Raw genomic sequence first — 26,320 nt, forward strand, 5'->3', positions numbered from 1 at the left:
TCGGTCTTGCGCGTCGCCTCATCATGGATTAACAACAGTCGGGCAACACTTTGTAGCCGCATCACAGATACAGAGAACCTCAGACGGTGGTGCTTTAACTTACTGGGAATGGAATAAGCCACAACCTGTGTTTGGGATACTATAAGCTGCCAGGTTCTGCGTATTTTCAATCATGCCAAAGGGCCAATAAGCAGTCTTATTATGGTGCCACTTCCTTCGCGTGGAATTTCTACCTCAATCTCTCTAGTATCTGCAAGGCTACTTCCTTCTATCAGAAATCAATGGTTAGATGTTTGTTGATTGGCACTGAAAATCCTCTGATTCTGCAAAATTTCTGAGTAACATACGTGGAGGAGAAGAAATCTGAATGGGCGAAGCCCTGTTCCAAGCTTTGGCAATCCAGAGGCGGATTGCTGAGATCTTGATGTGGATCTGAGCCCACCGTCAAGATTATTATTTTTTTTCAGGTTGAAAGAAGCAGAACCCTAACAAAAATCCAAAATTGAATTCCAATCTTGCAATTTGGAATTTTTTTAACGCATTTTGTTCAGCACTATCACGTTCTTTGTGCATCATTTCTTCGATCCTTGGCTTTTTAGATCAGGTTGGGTTGCAAGAGTCATTATTATTTCTTTTTCTTTTTTTAATAAATTAATTTTTTTTGTTATTTATTTATTTATTTTTAAGTTTGTTTTTATTTTATTATTTTTTTTGGGTTTAAATTAAAATCTTTAAAAAGAAATTAATTTTTTTTATTTATTGTTTTGTAAAATTTAAAAAAATGAAATTTTTGTATTGGTTTTTTTTTTTTTTAACCTAAAATTATGTGGGGATTTTTTTAAAAACTAAAATTCAAAGAAAAACTGGATTTTATTTAAATTATTTTGGGATGATGTTTTTCTCATTCAAATTATTTTATTGTCATGTCACATATCAATTTTTCAGCAAGAGTAGTTTTATTCGAACGAAATCAATAGATTTTATGATCTTCCTGATCGTACGAAGCGCGGGAAGAGAGCATACTAATCGATTGATTCGTTTTTATTCATGCAGGGTTTTTTTTTTTTAAAAGACGAAATTTAAAACTAGCTAAACACTAAACTATCAGAAAACTCAAACTTAAACTTCTTTGTGAAGATCCTGCTGTCACCAGGTCTCACAAGTTATTTTGTCTAAAGAAAACTACTAGAACTGAAATTAATGCCTAATCCCTTAGCACCATCCCCAGCAACGGCGCCAAAATGTTGGGCAATTTATTGGACTTAAATTGCTGCATAAATTATCGACGAGGGAAACTCGTAAGCTTGTGATGATGCCAGCACAATATATGCAGGAGTAGGCAACTAACCTATGTCTAACTAAATTATTTACGATTCAATATAATATGCAAGGGAAGAGGCTCCTAACTAAGGAGGTCCTGGTTGTCCTTCCCTACAGTATCATAGAGAAATCATTCATAAAACCATAAACTTGAAATAAAGACAAGAGAATGAACTTAATTGTTGTTTAGATTCCAGTAGAGAGAGAGACTAACTTAGTCTTTTGATTGTCCTCTCATGTACTAGTCCAAACTAAACTAAGATTCATTCACAAGCATAAGAAATGAAATAACTTGAAACATAAACGAAAAAGAATGAATTTCAATTACCATATAAATCAATAGAGAGAGAGCGTAACTTAGACTCTTGGTATCTCCTCATATGATACTTGAAACATAAAAGCAAAAGAATGAATTTTAATTATCATGCAAATCAAATGGAGAGAGAGTCTAACTTAGACCCTTGGTTGTTCTCTCACATGCTGATAAGATTTTAATTCAAAACTCATTCACTAATCAAAACCTTAAACATCTAAACAATGAAATGAAACAAGATCTAATATGAAATAACATGTTTCTCTCATCCTTTTAGAGTGAGCTCAATTCTCTTAAGAACAAGACAAATTATTCCATATACTACATTAAGAAAACTTATATCTAAAACTACATAAATTCATATCCTACATTCACACAATTTATATCTAAAACTACATAATGGAAATATATGAAAAAATGAAGCCTTATTCTATTCCATCATCAATTGGATACAATGCTCTAAGAGTCCTCCCTTTGGAATGGAGGAGGTACTCCTATTTATACAATGAGAGGAGATAACAAACTCATAATGATGATCCATTAATCTCTCTTTTAGTTCCATACATTTCTCAACCATCTAGACACATAACCCTATCCTCCATGATTTCCCCCATGAGGTCCATGATCTTCTCCATGATCTTTTCCATGAGGTTTATCTTATCAAATTCGAATTTGATCATTCAAGGCCACATAAAGGTGTCTTGGAAGCTTCCTTGGAACCTACACATGTCACCAAAACAACCCACTTTCCATATATAAAGTAAAATATATTATTTTCTAATATTTAATCAAGAATTTCTCTCAAAAATGCTTAAAAATAAACAATATTTGGAAAATATAAATGAGACCCATTAATGGTGAATAGTATGGAAAATGGAGTGACAAGGTGATGAATAGTGAGCGAAATAATGGAAGCATAGGTGAAAAATGTATGGTAATGAGTGCCATTTTTGGAGCCCAACAGGCTAGTAAGTGGATAGGGATTTTTGAAAAATATTTTATGAAATGACCGAGCTTCTGGGATGTTATGGGATTGGCGCTCAGCAAAGTATAGAGAATTAAATATGAAGGCACATATTTTTTCGTGAGGCGAGGTAGGCGGAAAATGTAACAATTAAGTTTGAGGCACCATGGCATGAATAGATTGCTGAAGAAGGTGAAAAGGGCGTAGTGACATGAATCCTTTTCAACAGAAGAAATAACACTGAAACATGAAATTTTCCCACAGGCAGAGCAATGAAAATTGGATTCTACCTAATCTCACTCAGAAAATTTCACTGGAAATGAGCATGAAATGAATTATGAAACATAACTAAATACATATGAACACATAATAAATACACTTTCTACACTCACAACCACAAGAGTCTCATGAAACAGAGCTGCTGCCTTTCATTAATTCTCTGTCAAAAATACACAGTGAAGAAACAAAGTTTCTTTCCCACAATCTCCCAAAAGTTACAAGCCAGCCAACCCTTTGAAAATAACTTGCATACAATATATAGAATGTGTGATGAAGAGATAGAACGCCCAAGGGTTTGGGAGTTACTCGAATCATGGCGAAATGGAGATGGAGAGCCAACCATCAGCTATAGGTGCAGCATTGCAAACATGAAATTTGGCATTGGGGTGACCGTTTTCCTTCCTTCGCCACTTGTATAGAATCCCATTTGGAGAAAAACTTCTTTAAATGCCGCCTTTGGTGCCAAAAAACCGAAGTGTAGATGACCGGGCCCACTTGGAGAAGTCACGACTCGAAATTTCGCGAAATGGGAGCAAATTGGCAATTTTTTTCTCTGTGCGCTGCGCCAAATTCTTTGTGCGTCGTGCCACTTTGGAGCTTGTTTTGGGGCACTTGGAGGTGTCCAAAATGTTCCCAAGTGGGATTTTTGGAAAGAATGTCCCATATACTTTCTAACCGCACTGGAATTTCCAAATTTGGTGCTCATTTTCCCCTCCAAATATTCATTCTCCCAAGACTGCTTTCTGTGTGTTAAAAAGGTGGCAAAGAGGCCATTTTTGGGTGTTTTTTTACCTATACGAGACCCAGATCTTGTCAAATTTCTTGCCTGGACACCAGTAGTCGTAATTTTTGATGCTGAATCCAAATATGCAAGTCGTTCCTCGATTGGAGCCCTAGAATTTTAGCATCGTGCCAATGGCACGGCGCACAGGGAGGAATTTCCTATTTTTTGTCCAAAAATTTGCCAAGTGACCAAAATTTGCCCAAATTTTTTGAAATTTGAGTTGGACGATCTCTATGGGGTGCCATGCTGAGCCAAGGAAGCCTCAGCCAAGATTCTAAGCCTATCCTGATCTTTTTCCCGTTTTACCCTTCTTGTTGCTTTCCTCAATTTTGCTTTTAAATTCCTTATCCGGGCTTGTGCACTCATGTTTCCCACCTTGTAATGAAAATTCATGTGTCTCAATATAGCAAGGTTCCAATCAGATTTGTCCAGCAGCCTATCCAAATGCATGTTGACCCTATCAAGGCTGGCCTCCCGATCCTCATTGACTGCTTGATCCAAAGATGTGAACGCAACCCTTCTTCTTTGAGCTGCTTGGCGATGCTCACGGATGTTCTGCAGCTCCATGATCATGTGTTGGTCCTCAAGCTATTTGTTTCTCCACTGCAGGTAGTTCATGTTCCACTTGGCCCTTTCTAGATCAATGGATAAGTCTTCAATCTCTGACTGCTGCTCCCGGATGATCTCTATAAGCTCTGCATTTGTTGGTTCTCCATCTGTCTCATCATCCTGGAGGAGAACAAACTCAGTCTCTTGCTCACCTAATGGCCCTTCCTCCTGAACTGGCTCCTTGCCCTTACCCTACTCTTGTGGTGCTGATGTCGGAAGCGAGGCCCCTTCCACCGCGACTGGAGATAACACTCGCTTTGCTGTTGCAAATAACGGTCTACTGCCCTTCTGGTATGTGATGTATACTGGCATGCTGGCAGTCTCATGGCTCTCAAATTGATGTGAAGGACCCCCCACCTCATACTCAAACTGATGTGAAGGACCCCCCCACCTCATGCTCTGCCTTTGATATCACCGGTGGAGCGCTGAAGAAATCACGGGAGATGAAGTCCTCCAAAGCAATACCCTACAATCCCAACTGATGGTCCACCAAAATCCGGATGAGAGCAAATTATAGACATTGTTTAGCTATTGTCGAGGGGTCTTGTGCTGCATGAACTTCTTCATCCTCTCTATGTTCCTGCACATGAAAAATGGGAGGCTCATCATCCGCACCCTAGTGAAGTGCATGAGAAACCTGATATGATAGGCATAGAGGCGAGAAAACCTTCCCTCACAACTGAAATACTTCATGATCAACCTCATCAGTGGGGCATACTCATCCCTCAAAAATCTGAATGGAAAAACTCTAGTGAGTTGGCTCAAGCACCTATTCTTGATGTAAGGCTCATAATGATGCCTCTCCACCTTATTTTCCTTATGCCACTGTTCCCCAATGTTCGGTATTCCTGTTGCCACTAATATGGTTTCCAGTGTCAATGTGAAGGTGACCCCTATCGGGACAAATTTACCTCCCTGTAGATGAAGTAGAAAAAGGCGGGCCAACTCATGATGGACTCTGACATTTGCCACCCTTTGACAAAATTCATACCATGCCAAGTGCTGGAAACAAGACATGGCAAGTGGACATGCCTGCAGCTCAGTGAGGGTGTTTGGCTCATTTCTAAGATGTCTGTCGCTCCGGTGATGTATCCTATGGGTCCTCTCTCTTGAAGATATGTCACTATGGGTCCCTTCCTCATACTCTGATGAAACTTTTGATGCCATTACTGTTGTTTGTGCCCTAAGTTTTATGCTGCCCTCTTAATCAAATGGAACTGGTAGATGCTTTGAAAATCTGTCACCAAGGGGACAATAAAACAGGGAGTGTTAGGAGGGGAATGATGAAAAGGGGAATAAGGGTTTAAAAGGAGAAATTTATCAGGGATTTGGGAGCGTTTTGGGTATGGTGTTGATGGGGTAGATTTTGGATATTTTGAGCCATAGGAATAAAGGGAACAAATGGAGCTAGGGTTATTATTATGGGAAACTGCTACAGGGGAATTAGTTGACAGAGGTAGGGTAGGAGCATACTTTAGCAATAATGTCACTGTAGCAAAACCCTAGATTCTTGACCTTCTTTGTGTCATCTTTGTTTTACTTTAAAAAAAAAATTTGCATTTGATTCATCGTCATCGAAATCACATTCCTCTTCAAGTTAAATGCCAATGGTGAAGGTAGTTGGGCTACCTCTCCAATTTTGAGGGTTATTCACAAAAATTTTGGGCAATTTAGTAAATTTTTGGGCTTATATGTCTGTGTGCCGCACGTTCTGCGCAGTGCGCCGCGCGTCGGGTATGCGTCGCGACATTGTTATATTTACACTGCGGTCGGGCTCCGAGTGCGCCACACGCCCTCAGTGCGTTGCGCCACCTCGTGTGTGCACTACGCAATGTAAATTGACCCAAATTTGCTTGAAAAACAAGGGAGAGGGTTTTAGTGGCGGTTTTTAGGGTGGTTTCCTTAGGAAACGTGATGGAATGGAGGTAGGAACGATGAAGAGTGAGAGGACAAGGGGAGGGGAGCAGAACCTTGGTGGCATCATCGCAAAATTGCAACCCCATTTATTGCTTTCCTTGGTGATTTTTTCCATGGATGGCCATTGTGCTTTTGGGTACCATTAAACATCTTACAACCCCAAAGCATAGACAAAAATGATGGAGAAGAGGTTTCAACTGGGCCTACCTCTTGTTTGCTAGCCTCCACTGAGATTTGAAGTAGTTTTGGCAACTTTTTATGCCCCTGGCTGTGTGCGTCGCGCGCCAAGCCTAGTGCACCGCGTGCTGGGTGTGCATCGCGCCTTTGCAATTTTTCCACTGTGGGCTGGTTGTTAGTGCGCCGCGCCCTCTGTGTGCGCCACGCTCCCTGGTGTATGCACCGCGCTCCTTGAAACCGGCTCTCACTCACTCAAATTCCTCAAACTTCGCTCTCTTACCTTAGCAATGTCTATCCCAAGCTTGCAAGAGCACAAATGGCTTTCCTTTGGGCCACAACAACTATATATAGGCTTGGGAGAGATGGGTTTGATTTTTTCTTCCTTGAAAACCCACTTTCTAATGTTTGTGTTTTGCACTTTTTTCATTGACTTTAAAACACCCTGATTTTCATTTTTTCTTTGAAATTTTGGCTCTCATGATGGGATTTTCGGCATTACTTTGTGGGGACTGTGTGACTAGGCATTTGGCCATAGAAACCATGACTGCATCTGAAAAATCAACTTGTGCATTTTTGGAAAATTTTGTCATAAATGACCTTGTTTGACTTTTCTTCAAAACAGAGTTTTGAAGAAGAGTCGATGTCTCTTCAGATGATGATGAAGCTTTCTGAACCATAGTTGTATAAGGTCTCCCTCTCGCTTGCATGACTTGTTCTGGACATGTTTTCAAGGACCAAATTGATAAATTCTTAAACCCAATCATAAAAAATTGTCTTTGTCCTGTAAAGGACTAGACTTGGACTGTCATGAGCTTTGGTGATTATGGAAAAATACCTGAGCCAACAAGGGCCAGAGATGAGGGAAAATGACTAACATGACTTTCTCCGTCAGATCATGGCATGTCCCTAGCGAAATGCAGCTAGGTAAATGGAGCGGGACACCTAAAATTGAAATGCACAAAGAGTTTTGATCTCTGACGGAGGGCTGACTAGACCGACTCTAACAGGAGGAAAGTGATCGATGGTTGTTTCCATATAAGAAATAAGCTCAACTAACGTTCATGAAATCAAGGAGAGAAGTTGATCAAGCAGTTGAAGGACCCACGAAGAAGAATTTGTTGATGTATATAAGTGTCCCTAGCTAAGAGGGAGCTCTGCCAGGTCCCTAATCAAGAGGGAGATTGGATTAGATCACCCTTGATTAAAAAGGAGTGACAATTGTGTTTTTATATCTCATAAACTTACACTTAAAGAAACATAAAAAGTAGCAAAATATATTATTAAAAACACATTTAAGGAGAAATTTTCAAAAACTTAAAGAAATAGAAAAAGTAAACTCGACTTGCAAATCTATTGTTTTAACTTCCACCGCCATTATTAATGAAAATTTGTCGTAGAGGTATATTTTAATCCTATTTCATTTACTGTGTGTTTGCTAACTATTAAAAAAGCTTAAAAAATATTTGTATTTATGTTTATATTTATAATGTAAATATTTAATTATAATTAAAAAATTTATAAATATATATTTTATAAAATTAATAAAAAATATTTTTAATTATATATATATATATATATATATATATATATATATATATATATAATTTCATACGTTAGTGGAAATTATCCATAAATAACATAAATATATTAATACTTCTAAACTAATAAATCAAATATACTAAAAACTCCTCTAAATTTCTAGTTACAGTGAAAGGGTAAGTGTAATCTGATGTTATAGTTACATGGGACGTGGTAAACCTAATCCGACGTTGTAAACAATTAGAGAGCAGCCTTCACTATATTGGGATCTATAGTCCACGTGGCAAATAATCAGGTAAGGAAACCTACTCTATTTGGATCAAGTTGTCCATAACTAATGGTTAACGGAACAAGGCATGGCCATAGAACAACTTTTTCTCGCCATTAATTAATTTGGTTTTATGTTTGGAATTTGTAAAAATATTTTGCTATTCTGATTTTTCATAAATATGATACTTAATTTCTTGTATATCTATAACACTATTAGCTTTTTTGAAATATTTTTTTTAATAAATTTTTAAATATTAACTTTTTTTATCATTTTCTTATAAATATCAATTTTATATATCTTTAATGGCTTTTTTGAAATAATATTTTTATTAACAAATTTTTAAATATTATCTTTTTTAGATATTTTTTATAAATATCATTTTTATATGTCTTTAATGTAATGTTTTATGTTATATTCAATTTAGCTTCTCTCATAAATGCTAAATGCTAAAGACGCTCACATGCCCATTGTTACGAGGATCTCCTAAAGGAGGAAAACAACTAGTTTGGCCCTTAACGATTTTATTAATGTTTATAATATATAACTTCATTTTTTTTAATTAGATTTTATCTAATTTTAATTTTTATGCTATTTGATTTATTTGAAATGTTAAATTTTAGAGTACAATATTTCTAAATATTAAATATAATTAACTATTAATTTGTATAAATAATTATTAAATATAGTTAATTATTAATAATTAAATATAATTAATTATAGTAATTATTAATTATTATAATTGATTATTAATTATTAACTATTTGTTAATTATTTATAAATGATGATGATTAATGTCTATTAAGACCAATAAATTTTAGGAAGAGAAAGACAAAAATCTAATTGCAATTCTTCAAAATCTTATTAATTTGCTCTCTCTCTCTCTCTCTCTCTATATATATATATATATATATATATATATATATATATAGATATATATATATAATTGTCATGTCAGCTCAATAAATAGACGCAACGTGTCACACTATAATGTCAACTTATTAATGGACACGTGACAATTATAAATACCCCGTTGGCGTCACCACGGGAAGCACAGAACTCCGGATTACTCTGAAATCTTGGATGACATAATAAGTGTAGATCTCGGACAAACACAGTGACAAATAATCTCAAATTCTTGTTTGATCATGGTAAATTATAGGGGAGAATTATAAGGCGAAATTTGAGGGTTTTTACATTTTAAGAGGGTTAATTTTTTATTAAAAACCATTTTCATATAATTGGCCCCAATTTTATTTAAAAAATAATTAATTTTTTATTTTAGCCCAAAATAAAAAATGGGCAGATAAGCTATTCAAACCTTCATTTGGCCTGATTCATTGGTTTTGGGAAATCGTATTCCCTTAAAATCGTTGAAATTTGATATTTGCCCCTAGTTTGGGAGATTAAAATGATTTAATACCTTACATTGGGCGCAATTTTTTTAATACCATGGGCCAATACCACATGCCCAAAAACTGTGTGTCATTTCTTTTTTTTAATCAAGTAAGAGTAGAACCTTCTATTAATGAAGAGAATAATACATAATTTACAAGTAGTTGTGCGAGCTCCGAGAGAGTTCCGAAGGCAACTTTGCAGACAATGAACCCAAACATAAAATGCTAGCAAAGGACCATCTGGTCAAACTAACTAGCATCGAAAGAACCGAGGAGCTTAAAAATATCAATTACAATTGAGGGTCCACAATACTACTAAAAAGAACAACCAGAATTCCCAGTAGCTTGTAGAGCCGCAAACCGTACATTTTGTTCTGCCATGAACCAATGGACACACCCAGCTTACAGGCCCACAACAGACCCACACCGCAACCTTACCTATGGACACAATGAGAACATTATTCCAGCCCTGTGTACATTTTTCGGGTTCGAAACAACAGGCCAATTTGCACGCTTAAACATACACCATTGATTTCCTTTCGAGGATCCAACAGTTTACGACAATGTTGGGAGGACAAGTTGCGCAAGGTATAACCGCCCGATGAGAGCGGTATTCTCTCACATCTCTTTGCTACGTGTTGATCGAAGAGTGGGATCAGAGTCTCCCTCAAGAAAACCCAATACCACTTAGCCCGTGTTCGATAAACCACATGTGGTTTAAGAAATCTACTCCTTACCGAATAACTAGTGCGCCCTTTCACCCCTTGGAGGCCTTTGATCTCGTGCATTGGATAGTTCTTGTGTTGTCCTCCCAAGAACTCTGTCAAACTCAAAACATCATCAAAATTTCCGCTTACATTTTTGTTCCAAGGACGAACAAACTGTGATACTTCCATTGTTGGTCCTCTTGCCACACCTTCGAAGGACTCGTGAGCTACAGATTGCCTAGAAAGGGCAGACAATTTAAGATGCCCTTTCTACCCGCCTGTCTTCTAACCTCCTCAGTCCTCACTGTGAATCCATAGCTCTATATCTTTGTTCGCTTGATTGAGACAGTCCTCCATTAGTCTGCGTGGGGGTACCAGATCCCAATCATACCGTGATCCCTATCCAAACTGTTGGCTCCTTCGTTCACCAAGCAGTCCGCTAACATGTTAGCTTTCCTCTTCACATGGACGAAGCTGACAGTTTTTAAGGATTGCAAATGGGAGTGGATATGGTGAAAGACCTATATAAGCCTCCAGTTCCTTCATACTTTGTCTAGAGAAGTGCCATTACATATTTTCTTGGTCACTCTAATTATTAGTTCAGAGTCTGCTTCTATGATGACATTAAACAAATTCGAATCTAACAAAATTTCAAAACATTTTTCTAGAACCATGAGCTCTGCCATGTTGTTAGTGGCCCTACCCAAGTGGCCATGGAAGATTTTCTTTATTTGACCCTTTTCATCTCTTATAGCACCTCCAAAGTCGACTAACCGTAGATTGCCTTTAGAAGCTCCGTCTATATTAACCTTTAGAAAGCCATGTGGAGGAGGTTTCCAAATGATACTATTAGCATTAATTTGGTTTACTCCCCCAATTAAGCCATGTGGATTTATAGATTCGAGACCCAAATGCAGAATAATGCTCACCTCTTGGGGCTGAGGCACATCATTAAGAATATTTCTCAACAAAATTCTTACTATGTCTTTGAGTGATCTAGGAGGATCTCGAGACACCATGGGAATGGATAAAGGATCAAAAATTCAAAATGGTAGAGAGGAGAATTTGATGGCATCAGTTGAGAGGGCTCGTCTTTATGAGGGCGGTGGCGCAAACGGTTTGTCAATGTCAGCTCGTATGCAAAAGATAGAGCTCTTCAAAGATTGGTATGGCAGAGGAAAATGAGGTCCATAATGGGCCACATAACATCCCAATCAGCACTTAAGACCCACATGGCAGCCCTTGATTAGCTTCCTAAACTTGCATAAAGAAACATGAGATATTTTGATTATAACTACAATTTCATATAATTATTCAAATTAACTATATAAATAAAAACATATTTTACCAAATCAAAAAAATAACAACCAAAATATAAACAACCATTTATTCCAACCATGCGAAATATTATGGTGGAGGGATATGGTTTTACCATATACCATATAAAGTTATAAAAACAACGTATTATGGCATAATCCATTATGATAAAGTTAGGGAAGCTAACGTATTGGTAGGCAATACGTGGCATGTGGTAAAGCTCTTAATGCAAAACAAACTAATTACGCAGAGATATTGTAGAGATATGGGATTTCTCATAATATAATTCACACACAGGCATTACCTAATATAATGAGAAAGGGAGCTCTTTAAATGCTAAAAAATTAGTTATTTTAAGCTGATTTTAAAATTAGTTTATTATCTAGAGATCAGTTTATAAGAAGATAATAATATTTAAATATATATTTTATTTTTAGTTAGATAAAAATTTATTAGAGAAAAGAATAATATAAAGAACAAAAATTATAATTATAATTCAAAACTAACAAAAGTGGGTGATGACGAAGAATTCATGTTTCTACTAAAATTATCCATAAATAACTGAAATATATTAATACTTCTAAACTAATAAATCAAATATTACTAAAAACTCCTCTGAATTTATAGCTACAGTGAAAGTGGTAAAGTCTAATCTCACGTTATAGTTACAGTGAAAGTGGTAAGTCTAATTAGACAACGAGACTTCATTATACTGGGATCTATAGTGGACGTGGAAAACCTATTCTATTTGGATCTAGTTGTCTATACAAACTACTTCTAACCAATGGTTAATGGAACAAGGCAGGGGAGTAAAACAATGTTTTTTGTCCATTAATTAATTTGGTTTTATGTTGGAGTTTATAAAAATATTTTGCTATTCTGATTTTTTATAAATACCCTATTTAATTTCTTTTATATCTATGACAACATTAGCTTTTTTGAAATATCTTATTTATTAATAATTTTTAAAATATTAATTTTTGGACAATTTTTTTATTTAGACAATTTTTATATATTTTTAATGAATTTTTTGAAATATTTTTTTTATTAAGAATTTTTTCAATATTAACTCTTTGGATAATTTTTTATAAATATTATTTTTATACCTCTTTAACTTAATATTTTATGTTATAACTTTTCTCATAAATATTAATGCTAAAGATACTCACATGCACATTGTTAGGAGGATATGGGAAAGGAGGAAAACAACTAGTTTGGCCATTAATGATTTTATTAATATTTATAATATGTTACCTCTAAACTAATAAATCAAATATTACTAAAAACTCCTCTGAATTTATAGCTACAGTGAAAGTGGTAAGTCTAATCTTAGGTTATTGTTATTGTTAAGTTGAAAGTGGTAAGTCTAATTAGACAACGAGACTTCATTATACTGGGATCTATAATAGATGTGGAAAATAATCAGGTAAGAAAACCTATTCTATTGGGATCTAGCTGTCTATACAAACAACTCCTAACTAATGGTTAATGGAACAAGGCATGGCAATAAAACAAACGTTTTTTTGCCTATTAATTAATTTGGTTTTATGTTGGAGTTTATAAAAATATTTTGCTATTCTGATTTTTATAAATACCATATTTAATTTCTTTTATATCTATGACAACATTAGTTTTTTTTGAAATATCCTTTTTATTAATAAATTTTAAAATATTAATTAACAAATATTAGTTTATTTTTATGTATTTTTAATGACTTTTTTGAAATATTTTTTGTTTACAAATTTTTAGATATTAATTTTTTTGGATAATTTTTTTATAAATATTATTTTTATACTTCTTTAACTTAATATTTTATGTTATATTTTAGCTTTCCTCATAAATGTTAAATGCTAAAGATGCTCACATGCCCATTGTTAAGAGGATATGGGAAAAGAGGAAAACAACTAGTGTGGCCATTAGTGATTTTATTAATGTTTATAATATGTTACATTATTACTTTTTATTTTAATTATATTTTATTTAATTTTTATTTTATGTTATTTCATTTAGTCAAAATGTTAAAATTTACCTTAAAACATTTCTAATATTAAATATAATTAACTACTAATTATTATAATTAATTATTAATTACTTATCAATTATTTATAAATAATTATTTTTTATAATATAATATTAATTATAAAAATCAATTAATTAATAATTATTAAATATTAAATATAGTTAACTTTTAATAATAAAATTAAATTATTAAATTAAATTAATTAATTTAATAATTAATTAATTATTAATAACTATTAATTATTATAATTGGTTATTAATTATTTATAAATAATGATGATGATGATTAACGTCCACTAAGACCAATGAACCATAAGAAGAAAAAAATCTAATTGCAATTCTTCAAAATCTTATTAATTTGTTATCGGCCTCAAAATATATATAATTGTCATGTCGGCCCAATAAATAGACACAACATTTCACACTATAATGTTGGCTTATTTATGGAGACATGAGAACTATTAATACCCTGTTGGGGTCACCACAAAAGCACAAAACTTCGGATTACTCTGAAATCTCAGATGGAACAATAAGTACAGAACTCAGACAAACACAGTGACACATAATCTCAAATTCCTGTGTGATGAAGAACTTCATATGCCTCTCCCATCTTCAGTGATGATTACAGTGAATTACAATAGCCTCATGACCATAGTCTCTTGACAGTTTCAGTGACTACAGTCTCAGCTACCTTGGAAGTTACAATCTTGGCATACATTCTATAAGGAGGATCTCAGTCATACGTTTTCTTGGCTTATATGCATTATAAACACAATCACAATATCGGCGTCTTAGTCCTGGTGTTTTTATGATGAAGAGGATTATACAGTTTCGACATACCTTCTAGATACAGTCTCGATAATGTTCTATGGAAGATCTATGTGCTAGTAATGATGGTGTTGTTGAGAGATGCAACAATGATCTATGTGAAGATGAAACAATGGTGCATCAACAATGATCTCGTTGTTATGATGAAGTACTCCATGAAGGTGCAATAATGTAAATCTCAATAGTGTAGTAATGATGATTTGAATGGTGTAGCAATGATGATGATCTCAACAATGACAAAGAAGAGGATTGATGTCTTGGTCTTGGACTGGCATAGTAGGTCAAGGATCATGATCTTGGTGTTCATCAATTGGAATCTCTATAAGAAGAATTTTGTATGAGTTTTCCTCTCCAAGAGGGAGAGGTTTTGGCCTTGGCAGAATGCCAACATTTTTTGTTCTTGTCTCTTTTTTTGGCAGCTATTTGATGAACTAAGAAGACATACTCTAATAATAACAAGTGAGGACTATGATAAGAACGAAATTTAAAAACACCTCACAAATAGTGATCAAGCTAAGAAGAATCACATTAACTCTAACTATCCTAGATTCTTCAACATGGTATCAGAGCTATGGTCACAGTCAAAGGAAGGACAAAAAAGAGACATTTCAAGGATCAAGTTTCTAGCAGGGCATCAAAGAAAGCTGAAGGACATCAGGATCTGCATTAGATAAATAAACCCTAATCTTGATCAAACTCTAAAAATCTATAACAACAGTCTACATCAGCAATGGCTTTTGTCTATGCAATCAAGGATACAGTCTACAACAACAAGAACTTGTGTCTCCACAGTCATCATCAAAAGGCCACCAAGACCCTCATCAAGATGTCTACAAAAAAAGATAGCTTGAAGAATTTCAAAATGAAGATCACATCAACTTGGAGAAAGTTGAAACCCTAGCAGCAATCATGATCTACAAAAGAAGGCAAAGCATATTAAAGAAGAAAAATCATTGTCATCATCTTTAAGGTTATAAAAGCAAGAATCATTTACTTGCCCTAGAAGAAGATCATCTTAGGAAGCAACAAAACATCCTCATCAAAAGGAGAAACCTTTTTCTATTGAGGAAATGCTTTCTCATTTGAAAGAAGATTACCCAAGAAGAAGCCCTCATACATCTTCTTCAACCAACATCAAAGTGATCAAGGTGAAGATTTTATCTTCACATGCCAAGTAAGTATTTTTCATTTTTATAATCAAGTTTAGTTAAATGACTTCATGTTTGCAAGAAGATCTATAAATCGGTTGGGTCATCAAGATTCCTTGCATGAAAAAGGAGGATAGTCATAGTCCTCTAAGAAGTTGAAGTCATTAAACATATCAAAAGGTATCCTATGAGTTTATGGAAAAGGATGCTTCTGAAAGATCCCCTCACATAGAAAAATTGGAAACATCAAAGTGATTTAGATGATAAGCTCATTCTCTAAAGACGTATTAAAAAAGTTCACATGAAATCTGATCTACATGAAAGTAAAGGGTATTAGAGGATGTAGGATATCTTCCATCTAGAAGACCTAGAAAGGAAGATAACCATAATTCACTAACAGATAATCAAGGTAACAAATTTCCATGAGATGAGAAGGTTACCTCATTCGACAAATTATGGTCTCTATGCTAAATAGAGAAAGACAAGTTGATGGAAAAAGTATTGAAGGGTAAAGGACTAAATCATGTGCAAAAAGGAAAGGGAAGTTTGGCACTCAAACAAGGAAAAATAGGTATAACTAAAATAATGGAAGCTCATATCACCGAATAGATGGAGGAAGCTGAAGAAAATGGCCAAGGAAAGAGGGAGTAACATATCTCTATGATTGGGATAGTATCCCTCACAAAAGGGTCCTATCATAAACTTTTCTATAAGATATGAAAATGATGATAAGATGCATTGTGGCATCATGGAAGAATTAGAAACAAGAACTCGTGACATATCCATGGAAATCGTGAAGGACAAAGTCCATGATAGACAAAAAAAATGAAGGATATAGCTCTTAGAAACCTCAGTGGACATTGAAGGAAAGGAAGAAGTCATCTAGGGCAAGGCTCATCATACATCAAGTAAAAAAGGAAACATCTCCCGGGTGGGGATATACCAAATCCTCAAAATTATCTAATGGAATCCTCACCGTAGGATTCACTAATATAGAGAGGACACAAATATTTCAACATGAACTCCAACTTATGGAATCCATGAGACGATGATGTGATGACATGAAGCATATCAGTGGATTGAAGATATCTTCAACCAAGGAAGCTATTGGAAGAAGCCACGATGACTTGAAGGAAAAAATAAGATATGTATTCTTGTGTTTAATATTATAATGATATGTGATATGGTTGCATGTGACATGGTTGCATGTGACATAGATCATTACATCTATCTTGAGAAGCATGATCAAAAGAAAAAGGATCTCCTCCTCTGAAAGGATGCAGGAAAACATAAGACACACTAGATGAAATCAACATATTATGTCCTCATATGAAGTATGAGGTGGTTGATCAGAACTAATAAAATTTGATTAAAAGGAACCTGGAAATGGAAACTATAAGGAAGAGGTCGTGAGATATGCAACCATGATGAAGGAAATCAACATCCAAAAGATCAAGAAGACTTGAATAGAAAATCTGCCTGAAAGATATGAAGAATCTGATGGAAAATATGTAGACCCTTCACAATAGATATATTTGGGAGATGTGTCAACATGAATGTAGGATGTTGATACCTACAAGATGTCACGATGAAGAGCCACATAGTAAGGTACAATTTGATTTAATGATATATTTGATTTCTTGAATAATATATGGATAAATTGATGCAGTGCTACTTACAAGTACAACTAGCATTCATGTGATTAATGGACGAAGCATGATGAGAAAGAAGTAGTCATATGACAAAGGTTTTAGATATGAAGAAGGCCACTTTCCATGAAGAAAGGAATGACATGGCGAACTAAGGAGGAAATTGATCGATGGTCGTTTCCATATAAGAAAGAAGCTCAACTAACATTCATGACATCAAGGAGAGAAGTTGATCAAGGAGTTGAAGGACCCATGAAGAAGAAGTTTTTGATGTATAGAAGAGTCCCTAGCTAAGAGGGGGCTCTCACAGGTCCCTAATCAAGAGGGAGATTGGATTAGATCACGCCTGATTAAAAAGGAGTGACAATTGTGTTTTTCTATCTCATAAACTTAAACTTAAAGAAGTAGAAAAAGTATCAAATATATTATTAAAAACATATTTAAGGAGAAATGTGCAAAAACTTAAAGAAATAGAAAAATTAAATTCGACTTGCAAATCTATTGTTTTAACTTCCACCGCCATTATTAATGAAAAATAGACGTAGAAGTATATTTAATGCTATTTCATTTACTGTGTGTTTGCTAACTATTAAAAAAATTTAAAAAATATTTGTATTTATGTTTATATTTATAATTTAAATATTTAATTATAATTAAAAAAATTTATAAATATATATTTTATAAAATAAATAAAAATATTTTTAATTATCTATATATAATTTGATACTCTAGTGGAAATTATCCATAAATAACGTAAATATATTAATACTTCTAAACTAATAAATCGAATATACTAAAAACTCCTCTGAATTTCTAGTTACAGTGAAAGTGGTAAGTCTAATGTGACATTATAGTTACATGGAAAGTGGTAAACCTAATCTGATGTCGTAAACAATTAGAGAGCACAATTCACTATATTGGGATCTATAATCCACGTGGCAAATAATGAGGTAAGGAAACCTACTCTATTTGGATCAACCTGTCCATAACTAATAGTTAATGGAACGAGGCACGACCGTAGAACAACTTTTTCTGCCCATTAATTAATTTGGTTTTATGTTGGAATTTGTAGAAATATTTTGCTATTCTGATTTTTCATAAATATGATATTTAATTTCTTGTATGTCTATTATAACACCATTAGATTTTTTGAAATATTTATTTTTAATAAATTTTTAAATATTAACCTTTTTGGACCATTCTTTTATAAATATCAATTTTATATATCTTTAATGGCTTTTTTGAAATAATATTTTTATTAACAAATTTTTAAATATCATCTTTTTTAGATATTTTTTTATAAATATCATTTTTATATGTCTTTAATGTAATGTTTTATGTTATATTTAATTTAGATTTTCTCATAAATTCTAAATGCTAAAGACGCTCACATGCCCATTGTTATGAGTATCTTGGGAAAGGAGGAAAACAACTATTTTGGTCATTAACGATTTTATTAATATTTATAATATATAACTTCGTTTTTTAATTAGATTTTATTTAATTTTAATTTTTATGTTATTTGATTTATTCGAAATGTTAAATTTTACACTACAATATTTCTAAATATTAGATATAATTAACTATTAATTATTATAAATAATTATTAATTATTAAATTTTATTATATACAGTTAATTATTAATAATTAAATATAATTAATTATTAAAATAAAATAAAATAATTTAATAATTATTAATTATTATAATTGATTATTAATTATTAACTATTTATTAATTATTTATAAATGATGATGATTAATGTCTATTAAGACCAATGAACTTTAAGAAGAAAAAGAAAAAAATTTAAAATTGCAATTCTTCAAAATCTTATTAACTTGTTGTCGATCTCTCTCTCTCTCTCTCTCTCTCTCTCTCTCTCTCTCTCTCTCTATATATATATATATATATATATATATATATATATATATATATATATATATATATATATATATATATATATATATATATATATATATATATATATATATATATAAGTGTCATGTAGGCTCAATAAATAGACACAACGTTTCACACTGTAATTTCAACTTATTAATGGACACGTGACAATTATAAATACCCCATTGGGGTCACCCCGGGAAGCACAGAACTCTATATTACTCTGAAATCTTAAATGACATAATAAGTACAGATCTCAGACAAACACAATGACACATAATCTCAAATTCTTGTGTGATCATGGTAAATTTTAGGGGCGAATTATAGCCCAAAGGAGAAATTTGAGGGCTTTTACATTTTAAGAGGGTTAATTTTTTATTAAAAACCCTTTTCATATAATTAGCCCCAATTTTATTTAAAAAATAAATATTTTTTTTTTATTTTAGCCCAAAATAAAAAATTGGCAGATAAACTAACGGAACCTTCATTTCATTTGGCCCGATTCACTGGTTTTGGGAAATCGTATTCCCTTAAAATCGCTGAAATTTGATATTTGCCTCTGGTTTGGGAGATTAAAATGATATAATACCTTACATTGGGCGCAATTTATTTTAATGCCATGGGCCAATACCACATGCCCACAAACCATCTCTCATTTCTTTTTTTTTTATCAGATGAGAGTAGAACGTTCTATTAATCAAGAGAATAATACATAATTTACAAGTAGCCACGCCAGCTCCGAGAGAGTTCCGAAGGCAGCTTTGCAGACAATGAACCCAAACACAAAATGCAAGGAGAGGACCATCTGGTCAAACTAACTAGCACCAAAAAAACCCTCGAGCTCAAAAATATCAATTACAATTGAGGGTCCACAAAAATACTAAAAATAACAACCAAAATTCCCAGTAGCTTGTCGAGCTGCAAACCGTACGTTCCGTTCTGCCAGGAACCAATGGACACGCCTAGCTTATGGGCCCACAACAGATCCACACATTAACCCTACGTACGAACCCGACGAGACAGGCCAATTTGCACACTTAAACCTACACCATTGATTTCCTTTCAAGGATCCAATGGTTTATGGCGATATCGGGAGGACAAGTTGTGCAAGGTATAACCGCCCAATGAGAGCGGTATTCTCTCACATCTCTTTTCTATGTGTCGATCAAAGACTAGCATCAGAGCCCCCCTTAAGAAAACCCGATACCACTTAGCCCTCGTCCGATAAACCACATGTGGTTTAAGAAATCTACTCCTTGTCGAATAACTAGTGCGCTCTTTCACCCCTTGGTGGCCATTGATTTCCTGCATGAGACAGTTCTTGTGCCGTCCTCCCAAGAACTCTGTCAAACCCAAAACATCATCAAAATTTCAACTTAGAGTTTTGTTCCAAGGACGAACAAACCCATGATACTCCCATTGTCTGTTAGGATATTCCGACACATAGGAAATAGTTAAGTTCAACTTGGTCTAGTATAGAGTTAGGTAAAGTGTGTTTCTTTACCATTGTACATTTTGTAACTTACAATCTGACGGTCACGATATGTAGTGATCCGACGGTTCACTCTCTCCTCGGTATTACCGACACTTGATCCATGGCTTGACACCTGATTGGTCCATGAGTTCTATTTAAAGCGCATGGAGGGTCATTGTTAGAGTAATCCGTCTATGAGAGAAAGCTTATGTAAATTTTCATTCTTTGATTCCCGCACATTCGCGCACTTTGCCGGCAACTTCAACAAATTTTTTTCAAAAAGCCATAACTTTGTTTAGAAAATCTTCGGCAAAATCACATAAACCATCTTTTGTCGACGCATTTCGAACCAACCAGTGTGGTTCATCGTCAGGACAAGTTGAAGAACCAATCCGGCTTAGCTGATTAAATAGAGTGTGCAGAGACTCCAACGGCTATATTGCCAACGACTAATTTTGACCTAATGATCCTAGTCAAACCTTTAATTTAATTATTAATATTCCTATAAATAGCTCAACCCGGTAAATAAAAGAATTCAATTGTTAATTTAAATAAATGTATATGTATATCTAAAATTAAAGCCATAACTTCTTCATCCGGAAGCCTTTTTCAGAGCCGTTTTTTTTAAAACAACCTAATTTTTCGAGATCTATCCATTGGAACACTTACTTTCGGCATCTTCAGCTTCAGTTTTTTTTTAAAATGGAAATTCCATGCCAATTCATTCTTGATAGCACTAACTACTTCCAATGGATAGCCTACATGGAAGATTTACTTAGAAGTAAAGGTCTCTACAGAATAGCCACAGGCCAAGAGAAGAAACCAAAAGATGAAGACAAGGCTGCAAAATGGGAAAACAGACAAGATCAAGCACGTGGTTTGATAGGGATGTCTATTTCTCCTGATCTTAGATTCCATATTGCAGAACTTGATACTCCTCATGAAGCATTGGAACAAATCACTAAAGTTTTTGGGATTAAAAATGAAATTAGAGCCCATCAACTTGAAAATGAGTTGCTTACATTGGATCCTAATAATTTTTCTTGCATTGAAGATTTCTTATCCAAATTCAAGACCCTTAGATATCTCTTGGAAGGTGTTAAGGTTAAGAAAGAAGATAGTAACCTTATTTATTCCATCCTTACTAAGGTCGGACCAACCTACTCTGTATTTGTTTCCACCTTCCATTCTACAAGGGAAGCTTTCATTTGTCAAGGCAAAGACTACAAGGCCCCTTCCTTTGACTCTTTTTGTGATTCTTTAATAAGAGAACAAGAAAAACTCTTACACCTTGGTCTTCTTAATCTTGGAAACTCTTCCAAGAAAGCGATAGCCGCCCAGCAACAACCAAATTCAAAGAATCCTAAGAAGTCATGTTATGAAACCAGCTCAAGAAAAGATAGAAAAGATAGATCAACGCCTTAGAATTCAGCCTCTTCGAGGGGGAAACCTCCTTTATATTACATAAATGAACCATTCTTTGATGATACAAATGAAAAGACCTCCTTTCTATATATAGGAGTCTAAGGGGTTATAACATAATCAGAGCCGACATAAAAATAATAATGTAAGGGCATAATAATAACAATAGTGGGCTTCTATGGGGCACAATAGTAACAATATGGGCACTACATGGGTACATCAATATAATAAGTGGGTTATACTAATAACAATAAGGGGTTACACTAGTAGTATAGGGGCCTAACATGCCCCTCTCCTTCAAAAAGCGTTGTCCTCAACGCTTGAGTAGTTCTTGATGCTTCTATATAAAATTATTGTCCTCCCATGTGGAATATTCAGCGGGTAAGTTCTTCCACTTGATGAGATACTCTGAAATTGATCGATTTTGTCACTGTCCAGTTCTTGTTTCTGTGACTGCTCCAGGTTCCAATATGATTTGTTTGGAGCAGCGAAACCCTAGAATCCAAAGCTCCAATACCAAATGTTATGAAACCAGCTCAAGAAAAGATAGAAAAGATAGATCAACGCCTTAGAATTCAGCCTCTTCGAGGGGGAAACCTCCTTTACATTACATAAATGAACCATTCTTTGATGATACAAATGAAAAGACCTCCTTTCTATATATAGGAGTCTAAGGGGTTATAACATAATCAGAGCCGACATAAAAATAATAATGTAAGGGTATAATAATAACAATAGTGGGCTTCTATGGGGCACAATAGTAACAATATGGGCACTACATGGGTACATCAATATAATAAGTGGGTTATAATAATAACAATAAGGGGTTACACTAGTAGTATAGGGGCCTAACAAGTCATATCCTAAAAAGAATGGTCCTAAACCAAACAAGGTCCTAAGCAAACTCAGCCTCAAAATGAAAGATCATTTCAGCAAAATGATAGGACCAATAAAAACAAATGGAAGAAGACTGATAGACATTGTAACTTTTGTAATCGAGATGGCCACTTAGAATCTAAATGCTTTAAGAAGATGGAAGCCTTGGAAGCCACAATGAAGAAACATAACATCCATGTGGAGCATTCTTCAACTTCAACTTCAACTTCATCTTCAGGAATGGCACTTTCTGCATGTCGTTTTCAATCATCTCAGTGTGGTTATGCATTAAATGTATCTTCTTCTTCTCATTCTCATGAGTGGCTCATTGATTCTGGAGCCTCTTATCACATGGCCAAAAACAAAGCCATGTTTTCTTCTTTAAATGATTGTAACACCAAAAATATATATGTTGGTGATGATAGATCTCTTAATGTTGTAGGGACTGGAATTGTTCATCTAGACAATGGTCAGTTTAATGATGTATTATGTGTTCCAACCTTATCCTGCAACCTTCTATCTGTATATTAGATAACTCATTCAGGTGAAGGTAAAATTGTTGAATTTTCACCTCATGATGTTGTAATCAAGGATCTAAGAGATCCTAAACAGATTCTAGCTACTGGTATTGCTGATGATTCCACAAGGTTGTATAAGTTTCACAACTTTGGGTCATCAAATCTTCCCTCAGTATTTGTTGCTCATAATGATGAAGTGAGAAAACTTTGGCATGAGCGATTTGGTCACTTAAACTATCGCTCCCTTCAGCATCAGCGCAGCAAACACATTGAACTACACATGCAATTCATCAGAAAGCTCATTCATGACCATGTTCTTGAAGTGCAATATTGTTCAACAGATGATCAGGTTGCAGACATCTTCACAAAGGCTCTCACAGAGGCGAAGTTCACTAAACTTCGATATATGCTTGGAGTTCAGGAAGTTGTCACTAAGGGGGGATAGGCTCTAGTGCCTCCTTCCTTCTCCTATTGTGTCATATTTGTAAATCCTTCAATCTTATCCCAAGTTGTTCTTAAGGGGGGATGTTAGGATATTCCGACACATAGGAAATAGTTAAGTTCAACTTGGTCTAGTATAGAGTTAGGTAAAGTGTGTTTCTTTACCGTTGTACATTTTGTAACTTACAATCCGATGGGCACGATATGTAGTGATCCGACGGTTCACTCTCTCCTTGGTATTACCGACACTTGATCCGTGGCTTGACACCCGATTGGTCCATGAGTTCTATTTAAAGCGCATGGAGGGTCATTGTTCGAGTAATCCATCTATGATAGAAAGCTTATGTAAATTTTCATTCTTTGATTAATAAATTGCCTGAAGTGGCCACGTTGGCTCAGGCCGTGGACTGTTTCCCTCTTTAAGGGTTTTAACCACGTCAAAAATATTGGTGTATTGACTTGAGATCTGGTTGTGAGCGGTGTCCTTTTGGTGTTCTTTCTGAGGAACTTACCCTGTAAATTCCTACATTGTCGGTCCTCTTGCCACACCTTCGAAGGACTAGTGAGCTGCAGATTGCCCAGAAAGGGCAGAAAATTTAAGATGCCTTGTCTACCCGCCTGTCTCCTAAACCTCCTCAGTCCTGCCTCTCAATCCATAGCTCTATATCTTTGTCTGCCTAACTGAGACAATCCTCCATCAGTCTGCCTGGGGGTACCAGATCCCAATCATACTGCGAATCCCTATCCAAACTGGTAGCTCCTTCGTTCGCCAAGAAGTTCGCTAACATGTTAGCTTTCCTCTTCACATGGACGATGCTAACAGGTTTTAAGGATTGTAGGTGGGAGTGGATATAGTGAAAGACCTGTATAAGCCTCGAGTTCTTTGATACTTTGTCTGGAGAAGTGCCATTATATATTTTCTTGGCCGCTCTAATTATCAGTTCAGAGTTTGCTTCTATGATGACATTAAACAAATTCGAATCTAACAAAATTTCCAAGCATTATTATAGAGCCATGAGCTCCACCATGTTGTTAGTGGCCCTACCCAAGTGGCCATGGAAGATTTTCTTTATTTGACCCTTTTCATCTCTTATAGCACCTCCAAAGCTGACTAACCCTAGATTTCCTTTAGAAGCTCCGTTTATATTAATATTTAGAAAGCCATGAGGAGGAGGTTTCCAAATGATACTATTAGCATTAATTTGGTTTACTCCCCTGATTAAGCCCTGTGGATTTATAGACTGGAGACCCAAATGCAAAATAATGCTCACCTCTTGGGGCTAAGGCAGATCCTTAGGAAGATTTCTTAACAAAATTCTTACTATGTCTTTGAGCTGCCTCAAAATTTGGGCAATTATTTGTTGGGGCTCACTTGCTCTGTTTTTGAAGATCTGATTGTTGCACTCTTTCCAGACATTCGAAATAACAAAGCCTGGAACTAGAATCCAGGCTTTATTGATAATTTCATTCCCTGAGAAGTTTACCCACCAATTCTTCAATGTATTGGAAATGCTTAGTCTATCCCTATCAGTTTGTCTGAAGATTGAGGCCACCCAGTCCCAAACGATTGATGTGAAAGGATAGAGGTTGAGAAGGTGCTCCATCATCTCCTCTTGACAACCACATAGGTAACATTGGGAGGGACCAATAAATCCTTTCTTTTTTGAGATTATCCCAGGTTAAAATTTCCTTTTGATGCACTAGCAATATGAATAACTTTATTTTCATCTAATGGGGGATTTGCCATAGTTTCCTCCAGACTTGATCGGGATTCATATAGCTAAAACCTGTTACTTCCTTTTAGCTTCTTTAAGGTTAAAGTTACCTTCGGTGTTCTTTCCCCATCTTAATTGGTTAGATGAGTAGGATATCAAAATCCTTCTATGCTCTAGCTCCTGGACTAGGGCTCTTGCCAAGACCTTCAACGGGCTCTCCTCACTGTAGCCTAGATCCTTCTAATTCCTCCATTTCCCAATATTTCTATCATGGTCCTAGAAGTCTTTAACCATGATCAGCCCTTAGTTATCTATGTCTCTCTTGAGGGCTGCTAATTCATACCTATAAAGGTTGGGCTCCTGTTGCCAATTGTCCTCCCAAAATCTTGCTAGATTCCCTACTCGAATTTCCTAGAAGCTATGTTGCTGAACAATGCTTTTATTTTCCCAGGCCAGATTCCAAATATGGGAACCCCTAATTTGCCCTGACATTCTAATGTGGTCCTTCTCCTACCAATACTTGGCATATTTTTGTTTCCAAAGCCCAGCCCACAGAGCAGCCAACTCCTTAATCTATCTCCACCAAATTTTGGCTCCCGAAACTCTACTGAGAGTTTCAGGGTCATGAAACCCCAAGCCACCATGACTTTTGGGCTTGCAAATCTTTTCCTAGGCTACTAAAGCCCACTTTTTTCTCTTCACCTCTACCCCACAAAAAATCCCTTCGTAGACTTCTAATATG

This window comes from Pinus tabuliformis, chromosome 7, assembly GCF_031772625.1.
Source record: "Pinus tabuliformis cultivar Carrire ecotype Pingquan chromosome 7, CPIR1, whole genome shotgun sequence".
Lineage (NCBI taxonomy): Eukaryota > Viridiplantae > Streptophyta > Pinopsida > Pinales > Pinaceae > Pinus > Pinus tabuliformis.